A 23,225-nucleotide genomic window follows, 5' to 3' on the forward strand; every position below is an offset into this window, starting at 1 on the left:
TAATCCTCCACCTTGCGGCGCCGGCACACCGGGTTCTAGTCCCGGTCGGGGCACCAATCCTGTCCTGGTTGCCCCTCTTCCAGGCCAGCTCTCTGCTGTGGCCAGGGAGTGCAGTGGAGGATGGCCCAAGTGCTTGGGCCCTGCACCCCATGGGAGACCAGGAGAAGCACCTGGCTCCTGCCATCGGATCAGCGTGATGCGCAGGTCGCAGCGCCAACCGCGGCGGCCATTGGAGGGTGAACCAACGGCAAAAGGAAGACCTTTCTCTCTGTCTCTCTCTCTCTCACTATTCACTCTGCCTGTCAAAAAAAAAGAAAAAAAAGATGAAGGAGGCTGACATTCTGTGCCCTGCTCCCTACCATTCAGATTTAAGAAATTGAATGCTTGGCAACTTAAAAATTAAATTTTTTTTCACTTTAAGTAGCACTCTGACCTCAGAATCAGCCCTTAAGACAGAGGACCAACTCTATACTAAGTAAAGATTTCAACAATTTGCATGTGTGCACGCACACGTGTGTACACACACACACACAACTGAGAACAAGTTTTACAGTTAACTCTCATAATACAAATCACTGAGGACAGAGGTCTGGCTGAAAAGCCCATAAGAGCATTTCAGACATGGAAAGCCAAGACACTGTGGGAAAAAATGTTCTGCATGAAAATCTCTGTGAGTGAGATCTCAGAGGAAAGAAGTGGTCATCAAAGAAGGATGTACTTTTCTCTGAAGGGAGGAAAGAACTTCCACTTTGCTTATGGCCTTGTATAAATACTGAAGGAGTTTGTGGATCCAAAAGGCTTCCATAACCTAGGCAGCTCATGTCAAAGCCTTGAGTGGTCACTGACATTGTGTTAATTGTTAAGTTAACAAAGGAGTCACTGTGCCCTAACTTTCCAAGCAGAACCTCTGTCCTCAGTGAATTGTATTATGAGAGTTAACTGTAAAACTTGTTCTCAGTTGTTGTGTGTGTGTGTACACACGTGTGCGTACACGCATGCAAATTGTTGAAATCTTTACTGAGTATAGAGTTGGTCCTCTGTGTATGAAGTTAATTAAAAATGAATCTTAATGGAGAATGGGACTGGGAAGGGGAGAGGGAGGAGGAGAGGGGTGGGAGTGGGGGTGGGAGGGCGGGTATGGTGAGAAGAATTGGTATATTCCTAAAGTTGTACTTAGGAAATTTGTACTTATTAAATAAAAGGTTTCTTTGGGAAAAAATTAGATTTTTATTTTATTCTTTAAAGAGTTTTATTTTATTTATTTGAAAGGCAGAATGACAGAGAAAGGGAGGGAGAGAGAGAAGAGAGAGAAAGAGAATCTTCTATCCACTGATTCACTCCCCAAATGGCCACAACAACCAAAGCTGGGTGAGGCTGAAGTTAGGAGCCCAGAACTCCATCTGGATCTCTCACATGGGTGGCAGGGCCCTAAGTACTTGGGCCATGAACCACTGCCTTCCCAAGCACATTAGCAGAGAGCTGGATCTGAAGCAGAGCAGCAGGACTCGAACCAGTGCTCTGATATGAACTGCTGGCCTAGCAGGCATTGGCTTAACCTAGTGCACCACAATGCCAGCCCCAGATTTTTTTTTATTTTGAATGCTTGGAAATATTAAGAAGTAGATAACATAACACTGTAAATCACTTATTTAAGATAGGTCATCCAACAAATAGTGAAGTAAATTTTAAAAATTGTCCCATGAAAAATATATAAAGCTGCCTGATAAAAAGTGAATCATGTACTTTTTGGACTCCTGAATAAACTTTTGAAAGAAAAATCAGGGAGACTTTCAAGGACCACAATAGAAGTAGAAGCGTCACTTCAGACAGCTGAGTCTGGAAGCCAGTATCTGCCTAGAACACCCACACACTCAACACTTCACTGATGACTCTCAGGGCTCAGCATGTTCCTCTACTCAAGGTCAAGTCTTATGAGCACAAGAGAAATAAGAAGCCCCCAAGGCCATTCCACCCAACTCCAAGCCAATCTAGAGAAAGGAGCATCCACACCCTAATCACAAAAGACCCCCTACTGCCTGCCAGATGCCCTGAGTAGCCAGTGTGACCGCTGGTGATCTTCCTGGGATGCAGCAGTGAGCAACGCTTCCATTGTGAGCACTGGCTCTACACGGAAAACACCAGCACCTGTGGGAAGTGTGCAGAGGGGGAACCAGACACCTCCACCACCAACGAGAACCCCTCTCAGCTCTCCTTGTGGAGCCTGTCATTACACAACTAAAATACTTGAGAGACAGACACTGTTTCACGAAGAAATATTTATTTTAGCTCACGGTTTTGGAGACGTCTAGTCAGCTTAGGTAGCCCTATGGGTCCAGCCTCTGGTGAGGGCAGTGGATGGCAACATGTGCAGAGGGAGGATCCCATGGTGACCTAGGAAGCAGACAAGCATCACACTCCGTGTGGCTGCTTCTTAGAAAGTCACCACAGCCGGCGCCGCGGCTCAGTAGGCTAATCCTCCGTCCTTGTGGCGCCGGCACACCGGTTTCTAGTCCCGGTCGGGGCACCGATCCTGTCCTGGTTGCCCCTCTTCCAGGCCAGCTCTCTGCTGTGGCCCGGGAGTGCAGTGGAGGATGGCCCAAGTGCTTGGGCCCTGCACCCCATGGGAGATCAGGGGAAGCACCTGGCTCCTGCCATCGGATCAGCGCGGTGCGCTGGCTGCAGCACGCCGGCCGCAGAGGCCATTGGAGGGTGAACCAATGGCAAAGGAAGACCTTTCTCTCTGTCTCTCTCTCTCACTGTCCACTCTGCCTGTCAAAAAAAAAAAAAAAAGAAAAGAAAGAAAGTCACCACAATTCAATCACAGGACTCTCCCCTAGCAACCACATCTAGTCACTTCCCAAAGGCCCTGCCTTCAACACCATAATCGGATCAAGCACTCACCCTATTAGTACCATCAGTCCATGACTTTTAGACTTCAACATTTGCGCTGTGGTATAACAGGTAAAGCTTTCACCTGCAGTGCTGGCATCCCATATGGGCGCCAGTTCAAGTCCTGGCTGCTGCACTTCCAATCCAGCTTTCCCTGCTGTGGCCTGGGAAAGCAGTGGAAGATGGTCCAAGTCCTTGGGCCCCTGCACCCACATGGAAGCCTGGAAGAAGCTCCTGGCTCCTGGCTTTGGATATGCCAAGCTCCTGCCATCACGGCCATTAGGGAGTGAACCAGCAGATGGAAAATCTCTCTACCTCTGCCTCTCTGTAACTCTGCCTTTTTAAATAAATAAATAAATCTTTAAAAAAAAAAGACTTAAACATTTGCATGAGTTGGAAAGCCAAATCATGTCCAAACTATAGTATCTTGTTCATAGGTGGGAGAACTCAGCCTAGTAAAGATAGTATCTCCTTCCAAATTGATGCATAAATTCAATAAATTTCAATAAAAATTGCAATAAAATCTTAAATTCGGCTAATTCTCAAGTTAATATATAAGATTAAAAAAATCAGAAACAGGGGCTGGCGCTATGACGTAGCAGATAAAGCTGTCACCTACAGTGCCAGCATCCCTTATGGGCATCAGTTCAAGTCCTGGCTGCCCTATTTCTGATGCAGCTCCAAGCTGATGCACCTGGAAAGCAGCAGACATGTCTGGGGCCCTGCAACCACATGGGAGACCCGGAAGAAGCACTTCTGGCTCCTGGTTTCCGTCTGGCCCAGCCCTGGCCATTACAACCATCTGTAGAGTAAAACAGTGGATGAAAGACTTCTCTCTCTCTCTCTCTCTCTCTCTCTCTCTCTCTAACTGTGCCTTTCAAATAAATAAATAAATCTTTAAAAAAAGAAGTCAAAAGCAGCAAAGACAATTTTGATGTTCCGTGAACTCCAACTGAAGAGCTAGGCAAGGCAACCAGGCCAGGCTGCCCCAGCCGGATCTTGGGCCAGTTACAAAAGCCTCTTGAGCAACAGGCTTTGCATTTGTAAATGCAATGTAGATAATTATATCTAAAACCCAGGCTAGTGTGAGGATTGAGTGATAAGGATAAGTATAGCAATGTTTAAAACCTGGGCACTCCACAGTATAGATCAGTCAAATAAATAGAATAATTGACAATAAAAATTTGGAAAAGGGGCTGGCATTGTGGCACAGCAGATTAAGCCACCACCTGCGAGTCTGGTATCCCATATTGGAGTGCTAGTTTGAGTCCCAGCTTTTCTGCCTCTGATCCAGCTCCCTGCTAACACACCTAGGAAAGCGACAGATGGTGGCCCAAGTCCATGTGGGAGACCCAGATGGAGTTCTGGGGTCCTGGACCAACCCAGTGATTGAAACGGTTGGGGGAGTTACCCAGCAGATAAAAGATTCTCTCCCTCCTCCATCTCCCTCTCCCCTCCCCCTTCCTCTCCCTTTCAAACAAATAAATAAATCTTTTTAAAATGTGAGAGAACAGAAAGTATTCACCAATCCTCAAATCTCGTCTTCTCACCTCAAATTAATTAGAACAGAGCCCCACGTGGGACTATTAACTCCCTCCTTCAAACTTCTGGAACAGGCATTAGGAAAACCAGAGATACATAAACCACTCAGCGGGGCTGACCTGTGCAGACACCACAGAAGCTACAGTCTTCAATTCGTAAGAATAGCTATGAAGGGGCCTTTGGCAGGGACTGATATTTTTCCCAAGCTGCATTCTTTCTTCCTTCGTTTCTTGTGATAGATCCCCTGGATACTACCTGAGCACATAACTTAGAGATTGCCCAGCCTCCCTCAGTGACTTGATTCTAAGCAATGACAATTCAGAGGACATAGTGTGTGCACCTCCCCAGAGCGTCTTTAGGGCAGAGGCTGTACTTCTGGGCTCTTGGGCCCCTGGACCCTCTTGTCTGGTACTTGGATTACAGATGTGGTGCCAGGACTTAGAGCAAGCTGTCTTGGGCCATGAGGCGATTTGAGAACACAGTTCATGCACTGGGGAGAAATAAGACAGAAAAGCTGCCTGCTCAGATGTGTATAAGAGAAAGAAACTTGGGTTAGTTTACATATTCTGTCACAGCCAGAAATAATTCTAATTAATTAATTAATACATTTTCTCCTCCAAAGGGAGAGCTCAGCTTGTCCTGTCAGAACGCTGTGGATAAAAGCTGTCATTTGGAGAAGGAAAAGTCTCAGAGCAGAAGCTGGGAAACACAGCGTGATGACAGTTCATTGAAATTTGGTTATGCATCTTTAAAATAATGTCAATAGAAGGAACATTGTTTGGGGGAGGGGAACAACAGGTATAAGATGAAGGCCAGAAGAGAAAAATAAGGGTGTTATCAACTATCACTGGACCCAAGAGAGGATGACCAGGCTCTTATTTTACTTGAACTGCCTCGACCATGTGCAAGTCCTTCCATACCCTATCACCTGGAAATGCTGGGGACACTCATTCAGACCCCCCATACACACACAGGTTCTCCTCTGGTCTTTTCTAGTCGGTCCTGGTGACTCAAAACCAAGAAGAAAACAAAAGCATGAATTACACCAACCCAAGCCAGGATGGTCGTTTCCTCATGGCAGGGGTAAGTGAGGAAGGGAGAAGTGTCCTTGGGGGTCTGCGTATTTTCTTTCTTCACTTAGGTGGTGAAGGCACATCATCATCATCACCACCACCACCATCATCATCACCATCACCATCATCATCATTAAAACTGCCCCTACACATTTTAGACTCTCTTCTGTATTAATGATATTATCACAATAAAAATCACACATTTGGACTCCCTGTGCTTGAGTTAACTTCAAAATTAAAAGCTAATAACTCATATGAAAGCCATGCAATGTATCTGGAATAATCAAATGGATGTTGCCCCTTCAGCTCCACTTTCTCATAGGAATAAAATTGCAAACTTGCACATAGTAGTGAAGGCCAATGACTATGCTGGCTCCTTCCAGCAGCATTAGATAACTTTTGTTAAAGTAATTTCCGACAACTGCTCCTACAACACGAAAACCACTACAAAGTTTATACTTGAGTTGATTATGATTTTCTATAAAAGGGAAGATGGGAAGTGAAAAATGTACACTGTCTTGGGAACTTAGGCTTCAAATCCAAAGGAGTTTCCAGAGCTTAGTCCTTACGGTCTGTCTCTTAAGATCTATTTATTTGAAAGACAGCATTACAGAAAGGGAGGGAGAGACAGAGAAAGAGAGATCTTTCATCAGCTGATTCACTCCCCAGATGGCTACAGTAGCTGGGGCTGCACCAGGCCAAAACCAGGAGGCAGGAACTCCATCCATGTCTCCCACATGGGTGGTGGGGGCCCATTTTCTGCTTCCTTCCCAGGCACATTAGCAGGGAGCAGGATCTGAAGCAGAGCAGCCGAGATGAGGACCAGCACTCATACGGGATGCCAGAGTGGCAGGCAGCAGCTTAACCCACTGCGCCAGCACATCAGTCCCTGTATGTATCTCTTAAAGAAACAACTAAGAAAAAAGCCCTTCAGGCTTTGCAGCAGCAGAAACAGATGTGTGCACCTTCTTAGTGTGAAGCCCTCTCTCCATGCCAATTTACTGCCAATTTACCGCAAGACCTGACTTTGTCCAGAAGAGTTACTTTCTGATGGTTACTCAGCAGGCGGAGGAGTTCGACCACTTCCTGGGGGGCCTTCTGCAGGAGCAAGAGAAGCTGAAGCCAGAAAAATGATCAGAAACTCACAGACCTGGAAAACCAACGAGAGACAGGATCCTGGCTGCAGCTTGGCAGTGGTGGGGATGAGAGTTAGGATAAGGCTAATAATGGGCCCCCAAGACCGACTCTACCTGTGAGGGTCCAGGCACGCTCAAAGCGGTATTTGTAGAGCATCACATAAAGGAGCTGTTTGCAAAGACGTCAGCAAAGCATAGCAAAGTGTGACAGTGTCACCCGGGATTAGTAACTGCAATGAGTCAGGCCCAAAGGAAGAGGAGAGAGTACTACCGAGTTTCAGTCAGAGACAGAGAAAGTTCACAGAGAGGATGTTTTATTTGAGCTGTCAGAACCCCAGACAGACACAGTCAGCCTGGGGTGACCTTGAGGCAGGAGATCTTGGGGAATATATACCCTACACTACCTCTCTCTGGTCTCCCGCTGTTTCCCATTGGGCAAAGCCAAGAGGCAGTCACAGGACATGAAAGCCAAGTCTGTGACTCATACAAGACACCCACGGAGGGTACAAAGAAGGCTACAGATAGATGGAAAATATATCTAGGCTGGCATTGCTGCTCAATAGGCTAATCCTCCATCTGCGGCGCTGGCACTCCAGTTTCTAATCCCAATCGGGGCACCGGATTCTGTCCCAGTTGCTCTTCTTCCTATCCAGCTCTCTGCTGTGGCCCAGGAGTGCAGTGGAGGATGGCCCAAGTCCTTGGGCCCTGCACCTGCATGGGAGGCTGGGAGAAGCACCTGGCTTCTGCCTTCGGATCAGCGCGGTGTGCGGGGCACAGCAGCCATTGAGGGGTGAACCAACGGAAAAGGAAGACCTTTCTCTCTGTCTCTCTCTCACACTGTCCACTCTGCCTATCAAAAAAAAAAAAAGAAAATATATCTAAAGAGATATCCAGAACAATTATATACACCTTTTGTGTGCCAAGCAATAATGGTTGGAAATATTCCAAATTGGGTAAAAAGACAAACCTACAGACTCAAGAAATTCAGCGAACACTAAGCATAAGAAACTCAATGACACATAAGCCTAGACATATAATCAAACTGCTGAGAACAGCCCAACAAAATGACCCGTTACCTGTAGAGAAGACTTACCTGATTACTGTAGACTTCCCGCCAGAAATCATGGCAGCCAGAGGATGTGCTGAGAGAAAAAACCGTTAGAGATCAACACCCAGTAAAACATCTTTTGTTGGGAATGAAGGAAGAGCAATATGATATGTATCTGCGTATTTACTATACTTATCCTCTTAAGTTCTTTAAAATATGCTTGACAGTTTAAAGTAAATATTTTAAAAGTTGTCTGGCAGGCTTTCCAATATATGTAGATATAATATGTAAAACAAGTATAATATAAATGAAGGAAGGTAAGAGATTTATATAGTGGTAAGGTTTCTACTTTCTACTTGAAGTCGTAAAACATTGATTCTAAGTACTACAGACTGTGAAGTTAGGTATGTATATTGCAAACCCTATAGCAAGGACTGTAAAAATCTACTGTATGAAGAGATATAGTAAAAAAATACAATACACAAATTAAAATGGAGTACTACAAATGTTCAATGACCTAAAAGATTGCAAAAAAAAGAGGAAACATAGAGCTAACAGAAAACCATAAAATACAAATTAAAAATACACATATCAATAATTATAGTGCCAGCGCTCAATAGGCTAATCCTCCGCCTTGTGGCGCCGGCACACCGGGTTCTAGTCCTGGTCGGGGCGCCGGATCCTGTCCCGGTTACCCCTCTTCCAGGCCAGCTCTCTGCTATGGCCCGGGAGCGCAGTGGAGGATGACCCAAGTGCTTGGGCCCTACACCCCATGGGAGACCAGGAGAAGCACCTGGCTCCTGCCTTCAGATCAGCATGGTGCGCTGGCCGTGGTGGCCATTGGAGGGTGAACCAATGGCAAAGGAAGACCTTTCTCTCTAACTCTCTCTCTCTCTCTCACTGTCCACTCTGTCTGTCAAAAAAAAAAATATATATATAGTAAGTAAATACCAATCAAAAGAAAGTTGGAATGGCTATTTTAATACCACTCTAAGTAGACTTCAAAGCAAAGAAAATCACCAGGGATTAACAATTATTACATAGTAATATAAGGGTTGGTTTGCCAATACAGAACAATCCTAAATCTGTTTGCAATAACAAGAGACCTTCAAAATACACTACACAAGGACACATAAATAGAAGGGAGAAATCGTCAAATCCGCAATTACCGTGGAAGACTTTTCAACACTACTGTCTCAGTGGATTTAGTAGGCAGAAATTAGCAAGGATATAGAAGAACTGAATCACCCCATCAACAAGAGGAGCTGGTTGGGTGTATAGTGCATTCCGCAACAACAGAACACACAATCTTTTCAAGAGCGCATGGAACATTCGCCAATACAGACCATATCCAGGGTCATAAAACAAACCTCAGCAAATTTAAAAGAACCAAAATCATATCTAGGGTCATAAAACAAACCTCAGCAAATTTAAAAGAACCAAAATCATACATAGTGTGTTCTCTAAGCTGTAAGAGATTCAAACTAGAAATCAATAGACAAAGACAATGGGGAAATCACCAAACATTTGGAAATTAAACAACATATTTCTTCTTCTTTTTTTTTTTTTTTTTTTGACAGGCAGAGTGGACAGTGAGAAAGAGAGACAGAGAGAAAGGTCTTCCTTTGCCGTTGGTTCACCCTCCAATGGCCGCTGCGGACAGTGCACCGCGCTGATCTGAAGGCAGGAGCCAGGTGCTTCTCCTGGTCTCCCATGGGGTGCAGGGCCCAAGCACTTGGGCCATCCTCCACTGCACTCCCGGGCCACAGCAGAGAGTTGGCCTGGAAGAGGGGTAACCGGGACAGAATCCAGCACCCCGACCAGGACTAGAACCTGGTGTGCCGGCGCCGCAAGGCGGAGGATTAGCCTATTGAGCCACGGCGCCGGCCATATTTCTAAAATAATTCATGGATCAAAGAAGACATCCCAAAAGAATCAGAAAAACATTTTAAACAGCCAAAAATGAAAATTCTACCTATAAAAATTTGTGAGATACAGTTAAAGCAGTGCTTAGAGGGAAGATGCATAGCATTTAATTCTTGCATGAACAAAGAAGAAAATTCTCAAATCCATAACCCCAAATTCCTTCTTAAGAAAGTAGAAAAAATGATCAAAATAAAACAAAGCAAGCAGAATAAAGAGCATAATAAGAAAGAGAAATTGATCAAGCAGAAAGAAATCAAAGGAAAAAAAATCAGTGAAATCTAAAGTTGATTTGTTGAAAAGATCTATAAAATTTGGGGCCGGTGCTGTGACACAGTGGGTTAACGCCCTGCCCTGAAGTGCCGGCATCCCATATGGACGCCAGTTCGAGACCCACTGCTCCACTTCCCATCCAACTCTCTGCTATAGCCTGGGAAAGCAGTGGAGGGTGGCCCAGGTCCCTGGGCCCCTGCAGCCACGTGAGAGACCCAGAGGAAGCTCCTGGCTCCTGGCTTCAGATTGGCACAGCTCCGGCCATCGCAGCCATCTGGGGAGTGAACCTTCGGATGGAAGACCGACCTCTCTCTCTCTCTCTCTCTCTCTCTCTCTCTCTCTTTCTCTGACTTTTGAATAAATAAATAAATCTTTTTAAAAAAAAAAAAAGAAAAGTTCAATAAAATTGATAAACCTCTAGCAAGGATGTAGAAGAAAATAAAAATTACACAAATATCTAATATCTGGAATGAAACAAGGGTATCACTGTAAATCCTACAGACGTTAAGAGGGTAACACGGGGATATTATAGACAATTCTATACATAGAAATTCAAATAATTAGATAGATAAAATCCTTCCTCAAAAACCAAAACTAACAGTCATCCAATATGAATGTGATAACATTAAAGAAATTTAATCCGTAGTTTAAGCCCTTTAATCCAAAAGTTGTACTTTTGAAATTTGTATTTATTAAATAAGTTTTCTTTTAAAAAATGGTATCCACTGAAATCATTATTATACATTGTGTGTGTCATAAAAGGAAAACAAATCTCCTTGCCCAGATTACTCCACTGGCTAATTTTATCAAATCATTAAAGAAGAAATAACACCACTTCTATACAATCTCCTTCAGAATATAGAAAAGGAAAGAATGCTTCCAAACTTATTTTATGAACCCAACATTATACTGATACTAAAATTAGTACAACAAATGAAAACTATAGACTAACATCCGCCATGATGATCTGTCAATTAGTGTAGAAAAATCATTTGACAGGGCAGGCATTCAGCTTAACAGTTAAGATACCACTGGGGATACCTGCTGGGTTCAAATCCCAACTCCATTCCTAATTCCAGCTTTCTGCTAATGTGCTCCCTGGGAGGCAGCAAGTGATGACTAAAGCACTTGAGTCCCTGCCACACATACAGGAGACCCAAGCTGAATTCCAGGCTCCTGGCTATAACCTGGCCCAGCCCCAGTTGTTGCAAGCATTTGGAGAGTAAATTAGTCAATGGGAGTCACTCTCACTCTCCCTCTCTCCCTCTCTCCCTCTCTCCCTCTCTCCCTCTCTCCCTCTCTCCCTCTCTTCCTCTCTTCTCCATGCCTGCCCTCTGCTTTCCAAATACATAAAATAAATTTTTTTAAAAAAATTGCATGACCAAAAAAAAAATCACTTCCAACAACCTAGACATAAAGGAAAACATCTTCCAACTGACAAAGGCATCCACCAAAACCCTACAGCTGCCAGCATATTTGCGGTACTTACGGTGAAAGGCTGAATGCTTTGGTCCTAAAATAGAGAACAAGAAAAACTGTTTCCTCCATTACTGCCATTCAGCATCACACTAGAAGTCCTACCCAGTACAGTAAAGCAGGAAAAAGAAAAAGAAAGGGTATACAGGTTGGTAAGGACAAAGAAAAACAGTCCCTATTTTTAGATGACAATAATTGCACACACACACCAATACACATAATTTTAGAGCTAAGAAGGGACTTTATGCAGGTCACAGGTTACATGTCAACAATCACATTTCAATATTCCAACAATGTAAGATGGCAAGTGAAATTAAATGCCATTTACAATAGCTCCAGAAAATGAAATGCTTCCATATAAATCTAACAAAATATTTGCAGGGTCTGCATGCTGATGGAAGCTATCAAAGACCATACTTAACAGAGTGTTCATGGAGGGATATACACATAAACCAATGGAAATCAATAGACAGGACAGAAAGTCCTTGAATAGTCACACAAAAATGGTCAAGTGGCTTTTTAAAATAAAGGTACCAAGGCAATTCAATGAAAAGGCAGCCTTTTCACATAATGGTGTTGAAACAACTGGGCATCCGCGTGCAAAAAAAAAAAGTGAGCTTCAACAAAAACCTCACAACTTATAGAAAACTTAATGAGACCGATGTTATGGTGTGGCAGGTAAAGCCACTGCCTGCAACACCAGCATCCCACGTGGATACCGGTTCCAGTCCCAGCTGCTCCACTTCCATGTCTCTCTCTCTCTCTCTCTCTCTCTCTCTGTCTGTCTCTCTCTCTCTATCTGCCTTTCAAATAAATAAAAATAAATCTTTTTTTAAAAAGAAAAATTAGGGGCCAGCACTGTGGCACAGCAGGTAAAGCTACCACCTGCAGTGCCAGCATCCCATATGGGCGCCAGTTAGAGAGCCAGCTGCTCCACTTCCGATCCGGCTCTCTGCTATGGCCTGGAAAAGCAGTGGAAGATGGCCCATCAAAGAAGGATGTACTTTTCTCTGAAGGGAGGAGAGAACTCCCACTTTGCTTATGGCCTTGTATAAATACTGTCAAAAGGCTTCCGTGTCAAGAACCTCAAGAGGTCATTGACATGATAAATAAGAGTGTCAAATGTTAAATCAACAACAGGAGTCACTGTGCACTTACCCCCAAGTAGAACCTCTGCCCTTAATGAGTTGTTCTATGAGAATTAACTGCAAAACTTGTTCTCAGACAGTACTTTATACTGGGGGGGGGGGGGGGGGGGGATTGTTGAAATCTTTGCTTAGTATAGAGTTTGTCTTCTGTATATAAAGTTAATTAAAAATGAATCTTAATGAAGAACAGGATGAGAGAGGGAGTGGGAGGTGGGACAGGAGTGCAGGTGGGAGGGCGGGTATGGGGGGAAGAACCACTATATTCCTAAAGCTGTACCTATGAAATATGTATTCATTAAATAAAAGCTTTCTTAAAAAAAATACACATGATGGCCCAAGTGCTTGGGCCCCTGCACCTGCATGGAAGACTCAGAAGAAGCTCCTGGCTCTTAGCTTAAGATTGGCCCAGCTCCCAGCTCAAGCTGTTGCAGTCATTTGGGGAGTGAACAAGCAGATGGAATATTCCTTCTCTTTCTCTCTCCCCGCCCCTTTTTGCCTCAGCCTTTCAAATAAATAAATGAATCTTTAAAAATAAGAAGAAAAAAATAGAAGGTATAATCAATCTAAATATAAAGCATAAATCTATAAAACTTTTAGAAGAAAACACAGGGGAAAGTCTTCATGACTTAAGGTTAGACAAAAGTCCCAAGACTCGACACTAAAAATACAGTCCACAGACAAAAAAACAACAGATGAACTTGATATCATCAAAACAAATTTTAGTCTGCAAAAGACTGTTAAAAGACAAGCTACGTGCTACCAAAAAATATTGCAAGCCATATATCTGGCAAAGAGCATGTATTCAGAATATATAAAGAACTCAAAACACAATGGAAAGAAAACAAACAGCCCAAAGTTTATACATGAGCAAAAGACATAAATAGACCTGTCACCAAAAAGGATTTACAGATGGCAAAAAATGTATGAAAAGATGCTCAATGTTGATTGATATTAGGTAAATACAATTATAAACCATAATCAGATACCACTGCACGCCAATTATACTAGGGAAAATAGAGAATACGGACAATACCAGATGTTTCTGGGCAGCAAAATAAATACAGGCAGCCTTTAAAACAAAGTGGCAGCTTCTTACAAGTTTAGCCTACAGCATACAGTTGAGTGATCTCATTTCTAGGCATGTGTCCTAAAAAATTAAAATTCATATTTATACAAAAATCTGTGAGTATTTACAGCTATGATTGCCAAACCATGCAAACAACCCAAATATCTTCCATGAGTGAATGGACAAACTGTAGAAACATCCATACACTGGAGCATGCAATAAAAATCAAACTACTGATATAAAAAATTAAATCTCAAAGTCATCATGTTGAAGGGAAGAAGCCAGTCTCAAAAGGTTACATATTACATGATTCCATTTATATGAGATTCTCAACAATCAAGAATTGTAATGATAGGGAGAAAATCAAGTTTGCTGAGATGAAGGGTGGAAGGAAGGTCTGACTTAAAAAAGGACAACACAGAAGGGAGATGGGACTGTTCTTTATCCTGACTGTGAATTTTGTAATATGTCCTAACGTCCCACAATGAAGTGGGACTACTGTAGCTCACAATGATGATTAGATTGATTATACCTTTGTATATACTATACAAAGAACCACAAGAGGGGAGCTGGTGGATTCCAAACATAAAGGAAAATAAGGCAATGGAAATGCTGTATACCTGTGTTGAAATGTTGCACTGTGTCCCTTAAAATGTACAAATATTACATGCTAATCAAAAAATTTAAAAGAAAAATTCACATAACTATAGATAGAAAAAAAGTCAATTTTATTATAATGATAAATGACAATGATAACCATACAATGATCAGGATATAAGTTTGGGATTATTGGCCTATCTCTACCTAAATACCCCAGTTATTTCTAGATGTATATATTCAATTTTCTCTAGTTTTTTCCAAAATAAATAACTCAGTTCCTCAGTCTATAGGAAGGATTTTTTTTTTACTTCAAGAACAGATAGGCCAAATATATCAACAACTTTAAAAACTCAACAACAAAAAAAACAATCAATCCAGTCAAGAAATTGGCAATGGGAATAATTGGCTCTTCCATCTGGGACACCAGCATCCCATATGGGCGCTGGTTCTAGTCCTAGCTGCTCCTCTTCCAATTCAGCTCTCTACTATGGCCTGGGAAAGCAGTAGAAGATGGCCCAAGTGCTTGGGCCTCTGCACCCATGTGAGAGACCAGGAAGAAGCTCCTGGCTCCTGGCTTCAGAATGGCACAGCTCCAGCTGTTGCGGCCATTTGGGGAGTGAACCAACGGAAGGAAGACCTTTCTCTCTGTCTCTTCCTCTCACTGTCTGTAACTCTACCTCTCAAATAAATATATAAATAAATCTTTAAAAAATAAAAAATCTTTAAAAAAAAAAAAAGAAGTGAAATAGATAGGAAGTCTATCTGATCGCCATAAGCAGAAAAATTTCAGAGCAAGTGAACAAAAGTATAACTCATATCATAAAAGTGGAGAATTGTGGCCTCTCAGTCAACCCCCAGATGACCCAGGTTATAGAACCAGAACTCCTTGAATGAAGAGGAGACCAGATCTCCAAGAAGGACTCCAGTATACTACTAAAAGTTGATACTGCTAAACTTTCTCCCAAAGGTACCTAGGGCCTTTAGGCATTTTACCAGGGTAGCTGTACTTGGGAGAAGGAAATAATCAGACCTTTTGGGAACTGCTGGACACTGGATCTTAACTGACATTGATTCCAGGAGACCCAAAACATCACAATGGCCTTCCCATCAGAGTAGGGACTTATGACGGTCAGATGATCAATGCAGTCTTAGCTCAGGTTTGACTCACAGTGGGTCCATCCTGTGGTCAGATCCCCACTTCCAGAGTGCATAATTAGAATAAACATACTTAGCAGCTGGCAGAGGCCCCACATTGGTTTCTAACCTGTGAGGTAAAAGCTATTATGGTAGAAAAGTCTAAATGGAAGCTACTAGAACTGCTTCTACCTAAAATAAATAAATAAATAAATAAAAACTGAAAACAAAATTGCATCCTGGAGGGATTGCAAAGATTGGTATCATCATCACAAATTTTTTGTGTGTGTGATTTTTTTTAACTTTTATTTAATGAATATAAATTTCCAAAGTACAGCTTATGGATTACAATGGCTTCCCCCCCCCATAACTTCCCTCCCACCCACAACCCTCCCCTTTCCCACTTCCTCTCCCCTTCCATTCACATCGAGATTCATTTTCAATTCTCTTTATATACAGAAGATCAGTTTAGTATATATTAAGTAAAGATTTCAACAGTTGGCCCCCACATTGCAACACAAAGTGGAAAAAATACTGTTGGAGTACTAGTTATAGCATTACATAACAGTGTACAGCACATTAAAGACAGAGATCCTACATGATATTTTTTAAAAATTGATTAATTTTCTGTGCAATTTCCAATTTAACACCGGGTTTTTTTTTTCATTTTCAATTATCTTTATATACAGAAGATCAATTCAGTATATACTAAGTAAAGATTTCATCAGTTTGCACCCACACAGAAACACAAAGTGTAAAAATACTGTTTCAGTACTAGTTGTAGCATCACTTCACATTGGACAACACATTAAGGACAGATCCCACATGAGACATAAGTACACAGTGACTCCTGTTGTTGATTTAACAATTTGACACTCTTGTTTATGGCGTCAGTAATCTCCCTAGGCTCTAGTCATGAGTTGCCAAGGCTATGGAAGCCTTTAGGTTTCGCCAACTTTGATCTTATTCCGATAGGGTCATAGTCAAAGTGGAAGTTCTCTCCTCCCTTCAGAGAAAGGTACCGCTTTCTTTGATGGCCCTATTCTTTCCACTGGGATCTCACTCACAGAGATCTTTCATTTAGGTTGTTTTGTTTTTGTTTTTTTTTTTTGTTTGTTTTTTGTTTTTGTTTTTTTTTTTGCCAGAGTGTCTTGGCTTTCCATGCCTGAAATACTCTCATGGGCTCTTCAGCCATATCCAAATGCCTTAAGGGCTGATTCTGAGGCCAGAGTGCTATTTAGGACATCTGCCATTCTATGAGTCTGCTGTGTATCCCACTTCCTATGTTGGATCGTTTTTTCCCTTTTTGATTCTATCAGTTAGTATTAGCAGACACTAGTCTTGTTTGTGTGATCCCTTTGACTCTTAGACCTATCAGTGATCAATTGTGAACTGAAATTGATCACTTGGACTAGTGAGATGGCATTGGTACATGCCACCTTGATGGGATTGTATTGGAATCCCCTGGCACGTTTCTAACTCCACCATTTGGGGCAAGTCCGATTGAGCATGTCCCAAATTGTACATCTCCTCCCTCTCTTTTTCCCACTCTTATATTTAATAGGGATCACTTTTCAGTTAAAATTTAAACACCTAAGAATAATTGTGTGTTAATTACAGAGTTCAACCACTAGTACTAGAACAACAAAAACAAAAATACTAAAAAGGATAAAGTATTACATTGTACATCAACAGTCAGGACAAGTCATCACAAATTTAAAAGATGCAGTTGATGTAGGCAGGCCGATAGGATAAATTGGGTTAGATTTGTGAGCTGGAAGACCACGCCCCCTGTGTGATCTCATGCTCATACCTGACCCCACCTACATACCTACCTGCCAATCAGACTACGTAACCACTCCCCTTTGGAAGTGTATAAAAATGGCCCCTCCCTTGTTTCCCTTGTTGCCCTGCACCTTTGGGCTGCCTGTTCTCTGCCTTCCTGCCTGCATGCTTGCTCCACGTGGCTTGCTCTGGGTGTGCTCTCTGCTTGGTAGGACTCAACTTAGCTTCTGGACTTTTCTTTCTCCCCTAAATAAAGCTCTCACTTCCCTGTACATTTCTCTCACTGAATAAAATCCTTGAAAACTTAGCATGTTGTCTGGTCTATTTGAGCCAGTGTTCAGAATTCTTCTCTGAATAGGTGGCAAGAGCCTACAGGCTTATTAATATTGAAAATTATTAATAAACAGTCCAATATCTCAATGGTAGAGATTCCTACCCCTTATTCATGTTCCTCTTTGGCCTGTGCAGAATGGACAGTAAGAATGACAGAGGGTAATTGTAAGCTTACAAGTGGTGACCCCAGTTGCAGCTGCTATACCAGATATGATTTAAATGTTTGAGGAAAATTAATACAGCTTCTTCATGGGAACTGGCAGGCAGCTCCTGATACAGTAAATGCCTTTTTCTCTATACTTGAACATAAGGCCCATCAGAAGCAATTTACTTTCAGCTGGCAAGGCCAACAATACAGCTTCCTTGTCCTACCTCAAGGGTATATCAGCTCTCCAGAACTACATCACCTTTCCCTTCAACAATATATCACATTGGTCCATTGCAATGATGACATTTCGTGAGCCTTTAGTAAAAACTACTCTAAATATCTAAATGCTTTATTGGTAAGACATTTGTGTGCCAGAACAAGGAGATAAATTCAACTAAAATTCAGGTATCTTCTATAGGAGTGAAATTTTTGGAGTTGCAGTGGTACAGGGCATGGCAAGATATCCTTTCTAAGCTGAAGGTTAAGTGGTTGGACTTGGCTCCTCCTACACCAAGAAAGAGTCATAGCACCTAATAGGCTTATTTGGAGTTTGGAAGCAACACATTCCTTATTTGAATATGGTGTTTCTCCAGCCCATCTGCCAAGTGACGACCCAAAAGGCTGCTAATTTGGGGTGGGGCATAGAATAGAAGGCTCTGCAACAGTTACAGGCCATTGTGTGATCTGCTCTGCCAATGGGGCCATGAGATCCAGCAGGTCACTGAGGTGTCATTGGCAAACAGGAGGCTGTTTGAAACCTTTGGCAGGCCCTATAGGTATGTCATAGTAGAAGTCCCTTAGGATTCTTGGAGCAAGACCCTGTCATCATCTATAGATAACTACTGTCTTTTGAGAGACAAATCTTGACCTGCCTTAGTAGATACTGAACATTGGTCCACAGGCCACAGACTCACCATACAGACTGAGCTGACAATTATGAAGGCATGTTTTCCTTTTTTTAATGAAGATTTATTTTGTTTATTTGAAAGACAGAGTTACAGAGAGTGGTAGAGACAGAGAGAGAGAGAGGTTTTCCATCCACTGGTTCACTACCCAATGGCCACAATGGCCAGAGCTGAGCCAATTTGAAGCTAGGAGCTTCCTCCAGGTCTCCCATGTTGGTGCAGGGGCCCAAGCACTTGGGCCAACTTCCACTGCTTTCCCAGGCCATGGCAGGGAGCTGGATCAGAAGTGGAGCAGCCAGGACTCAAACCGGTGCCCATATGGGATGCTGACTCTGCAGATGATGGCTTTAACTTGCTGCACCACAGTGTCAGCCTGAAGGAGTGTCTAGGTGTGCACAGCAGCATTAATCATCAAATGGAAGTGACATATGTATGATCAAACCTGAGCAGGTCCTAAGGGCGTGTGTAAGCTAAATGAATAAGTTGACCAAATGCCCATAGTTTTTGTGCCTTCTTACACTGCCTTCCATCTCCCAGCCTGCATTTATGGACTCGTGAAAGTACCTTTCACTTGCCATGGGACCCCAAATCCCACTAAGCTGTGTGGTAAAAATGCCATCTTAAGTGTTACCATACTAAGTGTTAAAGTGATCATATAGATAGGATTAAGTGTTAAAAGATCTTGTTAAAATAAGATCAAGTGTCTGGTAATAGTAATAGACAGAATTAAAAAGGAAAGAATGTTCCAACATGGGAAACAGTCCACACAGCAGACTCATAGAATGACAATCACTTCAAGTAGCACTCTGACCTCAGAATCAGCCCTTAAGGCATCCTGGTCTGGCTGAAAAGCCCATGAGAGCATTTCAGGCATGGAAAGCCAAGACACTGTGGCAAAAAGTATTCCACATGAAAGATCTCTGTGAGTGAGCCCCCAGTGGATAGAAGTGGCCATCAAAGAAGAATGTACTTTTCTCTGAAGGGAGGAGAGAACTTCCACTTTGCTTGTTTATTACTGATGGAGACTGTGTATTCAAAAGGTTTCCATAGCCTAGGCAGCTCATGCCATGAGCCTCAGATGGTCAATGATATCATACATAAGAGTATTAATTGTTAAATTAATGACAAGAGTCACTGTGCACTTACTTCCCATGCAGGACTTCTATCTTCAATGAGTTGTATTACAAGAATTGACTGTAAACTGTTCTCAAATAGTTTTGTGTGTGTGTGTGTATGCAAATTGTTGAAATCTTTTCTTAGTATAGAGTCGGTTGTCTGTGTATAAAGTTAACTGAAATTGAATCTCAATGGAGAATGGGACTGGGAATAGGAGAGGGAGGAGGAGGTGGGGTGGGAGTGGAGGTGGGAGGGCGGGTATGGTAGGAAGAATCACTATATTCCTAAAGTTGTATTTATGAAGTTTGCACTCATTAAATGAAAGGTTTCACCCTTCAGGGGCTGGTGCTGTGATGTAGCAGGGTAAAGCTGCCAGCCACCTGCCACACTAGCATCCCATATAGGCACCGGTTTGAGTCCTGGTTGCTCCACTTCCAATCTAGCTCCTTGTTAATAAGCCTGGGAAAGCAGCAGAAGATGACACAAGTCCTTGGGCCCCTGTACTCACATGGGAGACCTGGATGAAGCTCCTGGCTCCTAACTTTGGTCTGGTCCAGCCCTGTCTATTGTGGCCACTTGGGGAGTAAACCAGTGAATGGAAGATTCTCTCTCTCTCTCTCTCTCTCTCTCTCTCTCTCTCTTTCTCTTTCTCTTTCTCTCTATCTCTATCTTCCTCAGCTTCTACCTCTCCCTGTATGTAACTTTGCCTTTCAAATAAATAAATAAATAAATAAATATTTTTTTAAAAAATAAAAGAAATATGCTACAAGCATTTGGCCAAGGAAGAGAAGACTAGAATCTGATTTACAGATGGTTTTGCACAATGCATAGGCACCACCTATACTGAATAGCTGTGGCATTACAGACCCTTTCTGACACATTAGCTGAAAGACAGTGTTAAAGGAAAATTTTGGGGCAAATTTTAGCTGTGCACCTGATTGTATGCTTTACTTTGAAGCAGAAATGGCCGGATGATGTGTTTATATTCCAATTCATGGGCTACACCATGACTTGGCTGGGAAGCCAGGGATTTGTAAGGAACATGGTTGGAAAATAGATGGCAATGAAACATGGGAAAAAGTCATGAGGGTAGACCTAATTTGGCAAACAATGTGAAGATATTAGTGTCCCATGTGAATGATCACCAAGTCATAACTGTAGCAGAAGACAACTTTAATAATCAGAGGCGTAAAATGACCCATTCTGTAGATGCCAGTGAACTTCTTTTCCCAGCAAACCTTGTCATTAAGCCAATGGGCTCATGGGCAAAATGGCCATAGTGGCAGGGATAGAGGTTATGCATGGGCTCAGTAACATGAACTTCCATCCACCAAGGCCAACCTGGCTATGGCCACCACTGAGTGCCCAATCTGCCGGCAGCAGACACCAGCACTCAGTCCCTAATATGGCACCAATCCCCAGTGTGATCAGCCAGCTACCTGGTGACAAATTGATTACATTGGCCCACTTCTATCATGAATAGGGCAACATCTCATCCTTACTAGAATAGATAGTCAGGATATGAATTTGGCTTCCATGCACATAATACTTCTGCCAAAACTACAATTATAGATTCACAGAATGGCTTATCCACCATTACAGTTCTCAATGCAACATGGTTTTTGATCAAGGAACTCACTTCACAGCAGATGAAGAGTAGCACTGAGTCTGTGTTCTTACCACAGTCCCCATCATCCTGATGCAGCTGATTTGATGGAATGGTGGAATGGCCTTCTAAAGTCACAATTGTAGTGCCAACTAGGTGACAAAACATTTCAGGGCTACACATACTCTGAATCAGCTTCCAAGATACAGTACTGTTTTTGTTTCTCCCAAATCGAGAATTCACAGGTCCGGGAATCAATGAGTCAAAATGTGAACTGCATTGCTCATCATTATCCGTAGTGACTTATCAAGGACATTTTATTCTTGTTCTTACTACTTAATGCTCTGCTAGCCTAGAATTCTTGGTTCCAGAAGGCAGAATGCTTCCTCCGAGAGACACCTGATCCTACTGGACTGGACATTAACACTGCCACTCAGCCACTTGAGTCCACAGGCTAACAAAAGAGTTATAGAAAACAGTGTTGGCTGGGGACACTGTCTGGACTACCAAGGGGAAATTGGACCCCCTACTTCATGATAGAAGGAAGGAAGACTATGCCTCAAATACAGGCGGTCCCTTAGGGCATCTCTCCGTTCAGCCATTCCTTGTGATTAAGCTCAATGGAAAATTACACCAACACAACCCAGACAAGATCACAAATGGCCTGGACTCTTCAGACTTGAAGGTTTGACTAGGTAAAGAACCATGGCCAGTTGAGGTACTTACTGAAGGAAAGGGGACTATATGCAAACATATACATAAATAGTAGAACAAAGTACTTATAAGTACCAGCTAAGACCACAGGGCCAGATATAGAAGTGAAGACTATAATTTTCATGTGCATTTTCTATTTTACTAAGAACCCATTTATTTGTAAATACGAACTACATTAAACAAATATATTTATTTTTGTTCCTCTCATTCATTTACCCTGTAATGTAAGACTTACTGACCTTGTGTTAGTATTTATCATTGTTCATTTTACATCAAAGTATTTAGGTTATAGGACATCAGGAGAAGAGTAAACATCACCCAAGCTCTTTACCTCCCCTCCTGAGAAAGGAATTAGTGCATTTTAGGCTGTGTGCAGGATAGTTGCATCCTGTTAGGTGGAACCGTTACCTTGATATTCATCTGGAGAGTAAGAGTGGTTTAAGCAGATGCACAGGGGTGGATTTGTGGATTTCTGATGGTTACTGTTAGATGTGACCCTGGCTGCACTAAGAATCGCCTAGAAAACTGGTAAAGGGTAATTTCTGGGTGTGTCTGTGAGGGTGTTTGCAGAGGAGACGGGCTTCTGAGGCAGTGGACTCAGGGCCACACTCAGTGTGGGTGGGCACCATCCAATCAGTGGGGGCCCCGGTAGAATAAGAAGGTGGAAATACATTTTCTTCCTGCCCTTGAAAACCAGAACTGGAGGCTGTCAGCCTTGGGACTCCAGGACTTAGACCAGTAGCCCCTGAGGCTTCCAGGCCTTCAGCTTCACACTGAGAGCTCACCATCAGCTTCCCTGGTTCTGAGATGTCCAGACTTTAACTGAGCCACACAGCCATCATTGCAGCACGTCCAACCTGCAGGCAGCCTGCGGTGGGACCTCTCAGCTATCATAATCACCTGAGCCTACTTTCTTAGTAAATCCCCTCTTGTTGATCTGTACCTCCATATCTGTCCTGTCTCTCTTGAGAACCCTAACACACCAGGTAAACAGAGGACTGACCAGCAGCAAACATATGCGCCTCACTCCACAGACAGTGAATTGTGATCCAAAGCCCAGACATGGGCCTGGCCAACGTGATAACGAGCAACAGAGATCAGAGTGAAATCCACCTGCTCCTGCTTCCTTCCCCCCGGCTCCCTGTCAGGCTTCTTCATCTAAGTCTTGATTCCATGTGACGGTGGCAGCTGCCTCTTTGGCTGGTCCTTGTATCCATTTGGTCAGGCTGCCACTACAATGGACCACAGACTGAGGGGCTAAACAACTCACGGTCCTGGAGGCTGGACATCTGAGGTCAAACACTGACAGG

Source organism: Lepus europaeus, chromosome 5 (assembly GCF_033115175.1).
Source record: "Lepus europaeus isolate LE1 chromosome 5, mLepTim1.pri, whole genome shotgun sequence".
Lineage (NCBI taxonomy): Eukaryota > Metazoa > Chordata > Mammalia > Lagomorpha > Leporidae > Lepus > Lepus europaeus.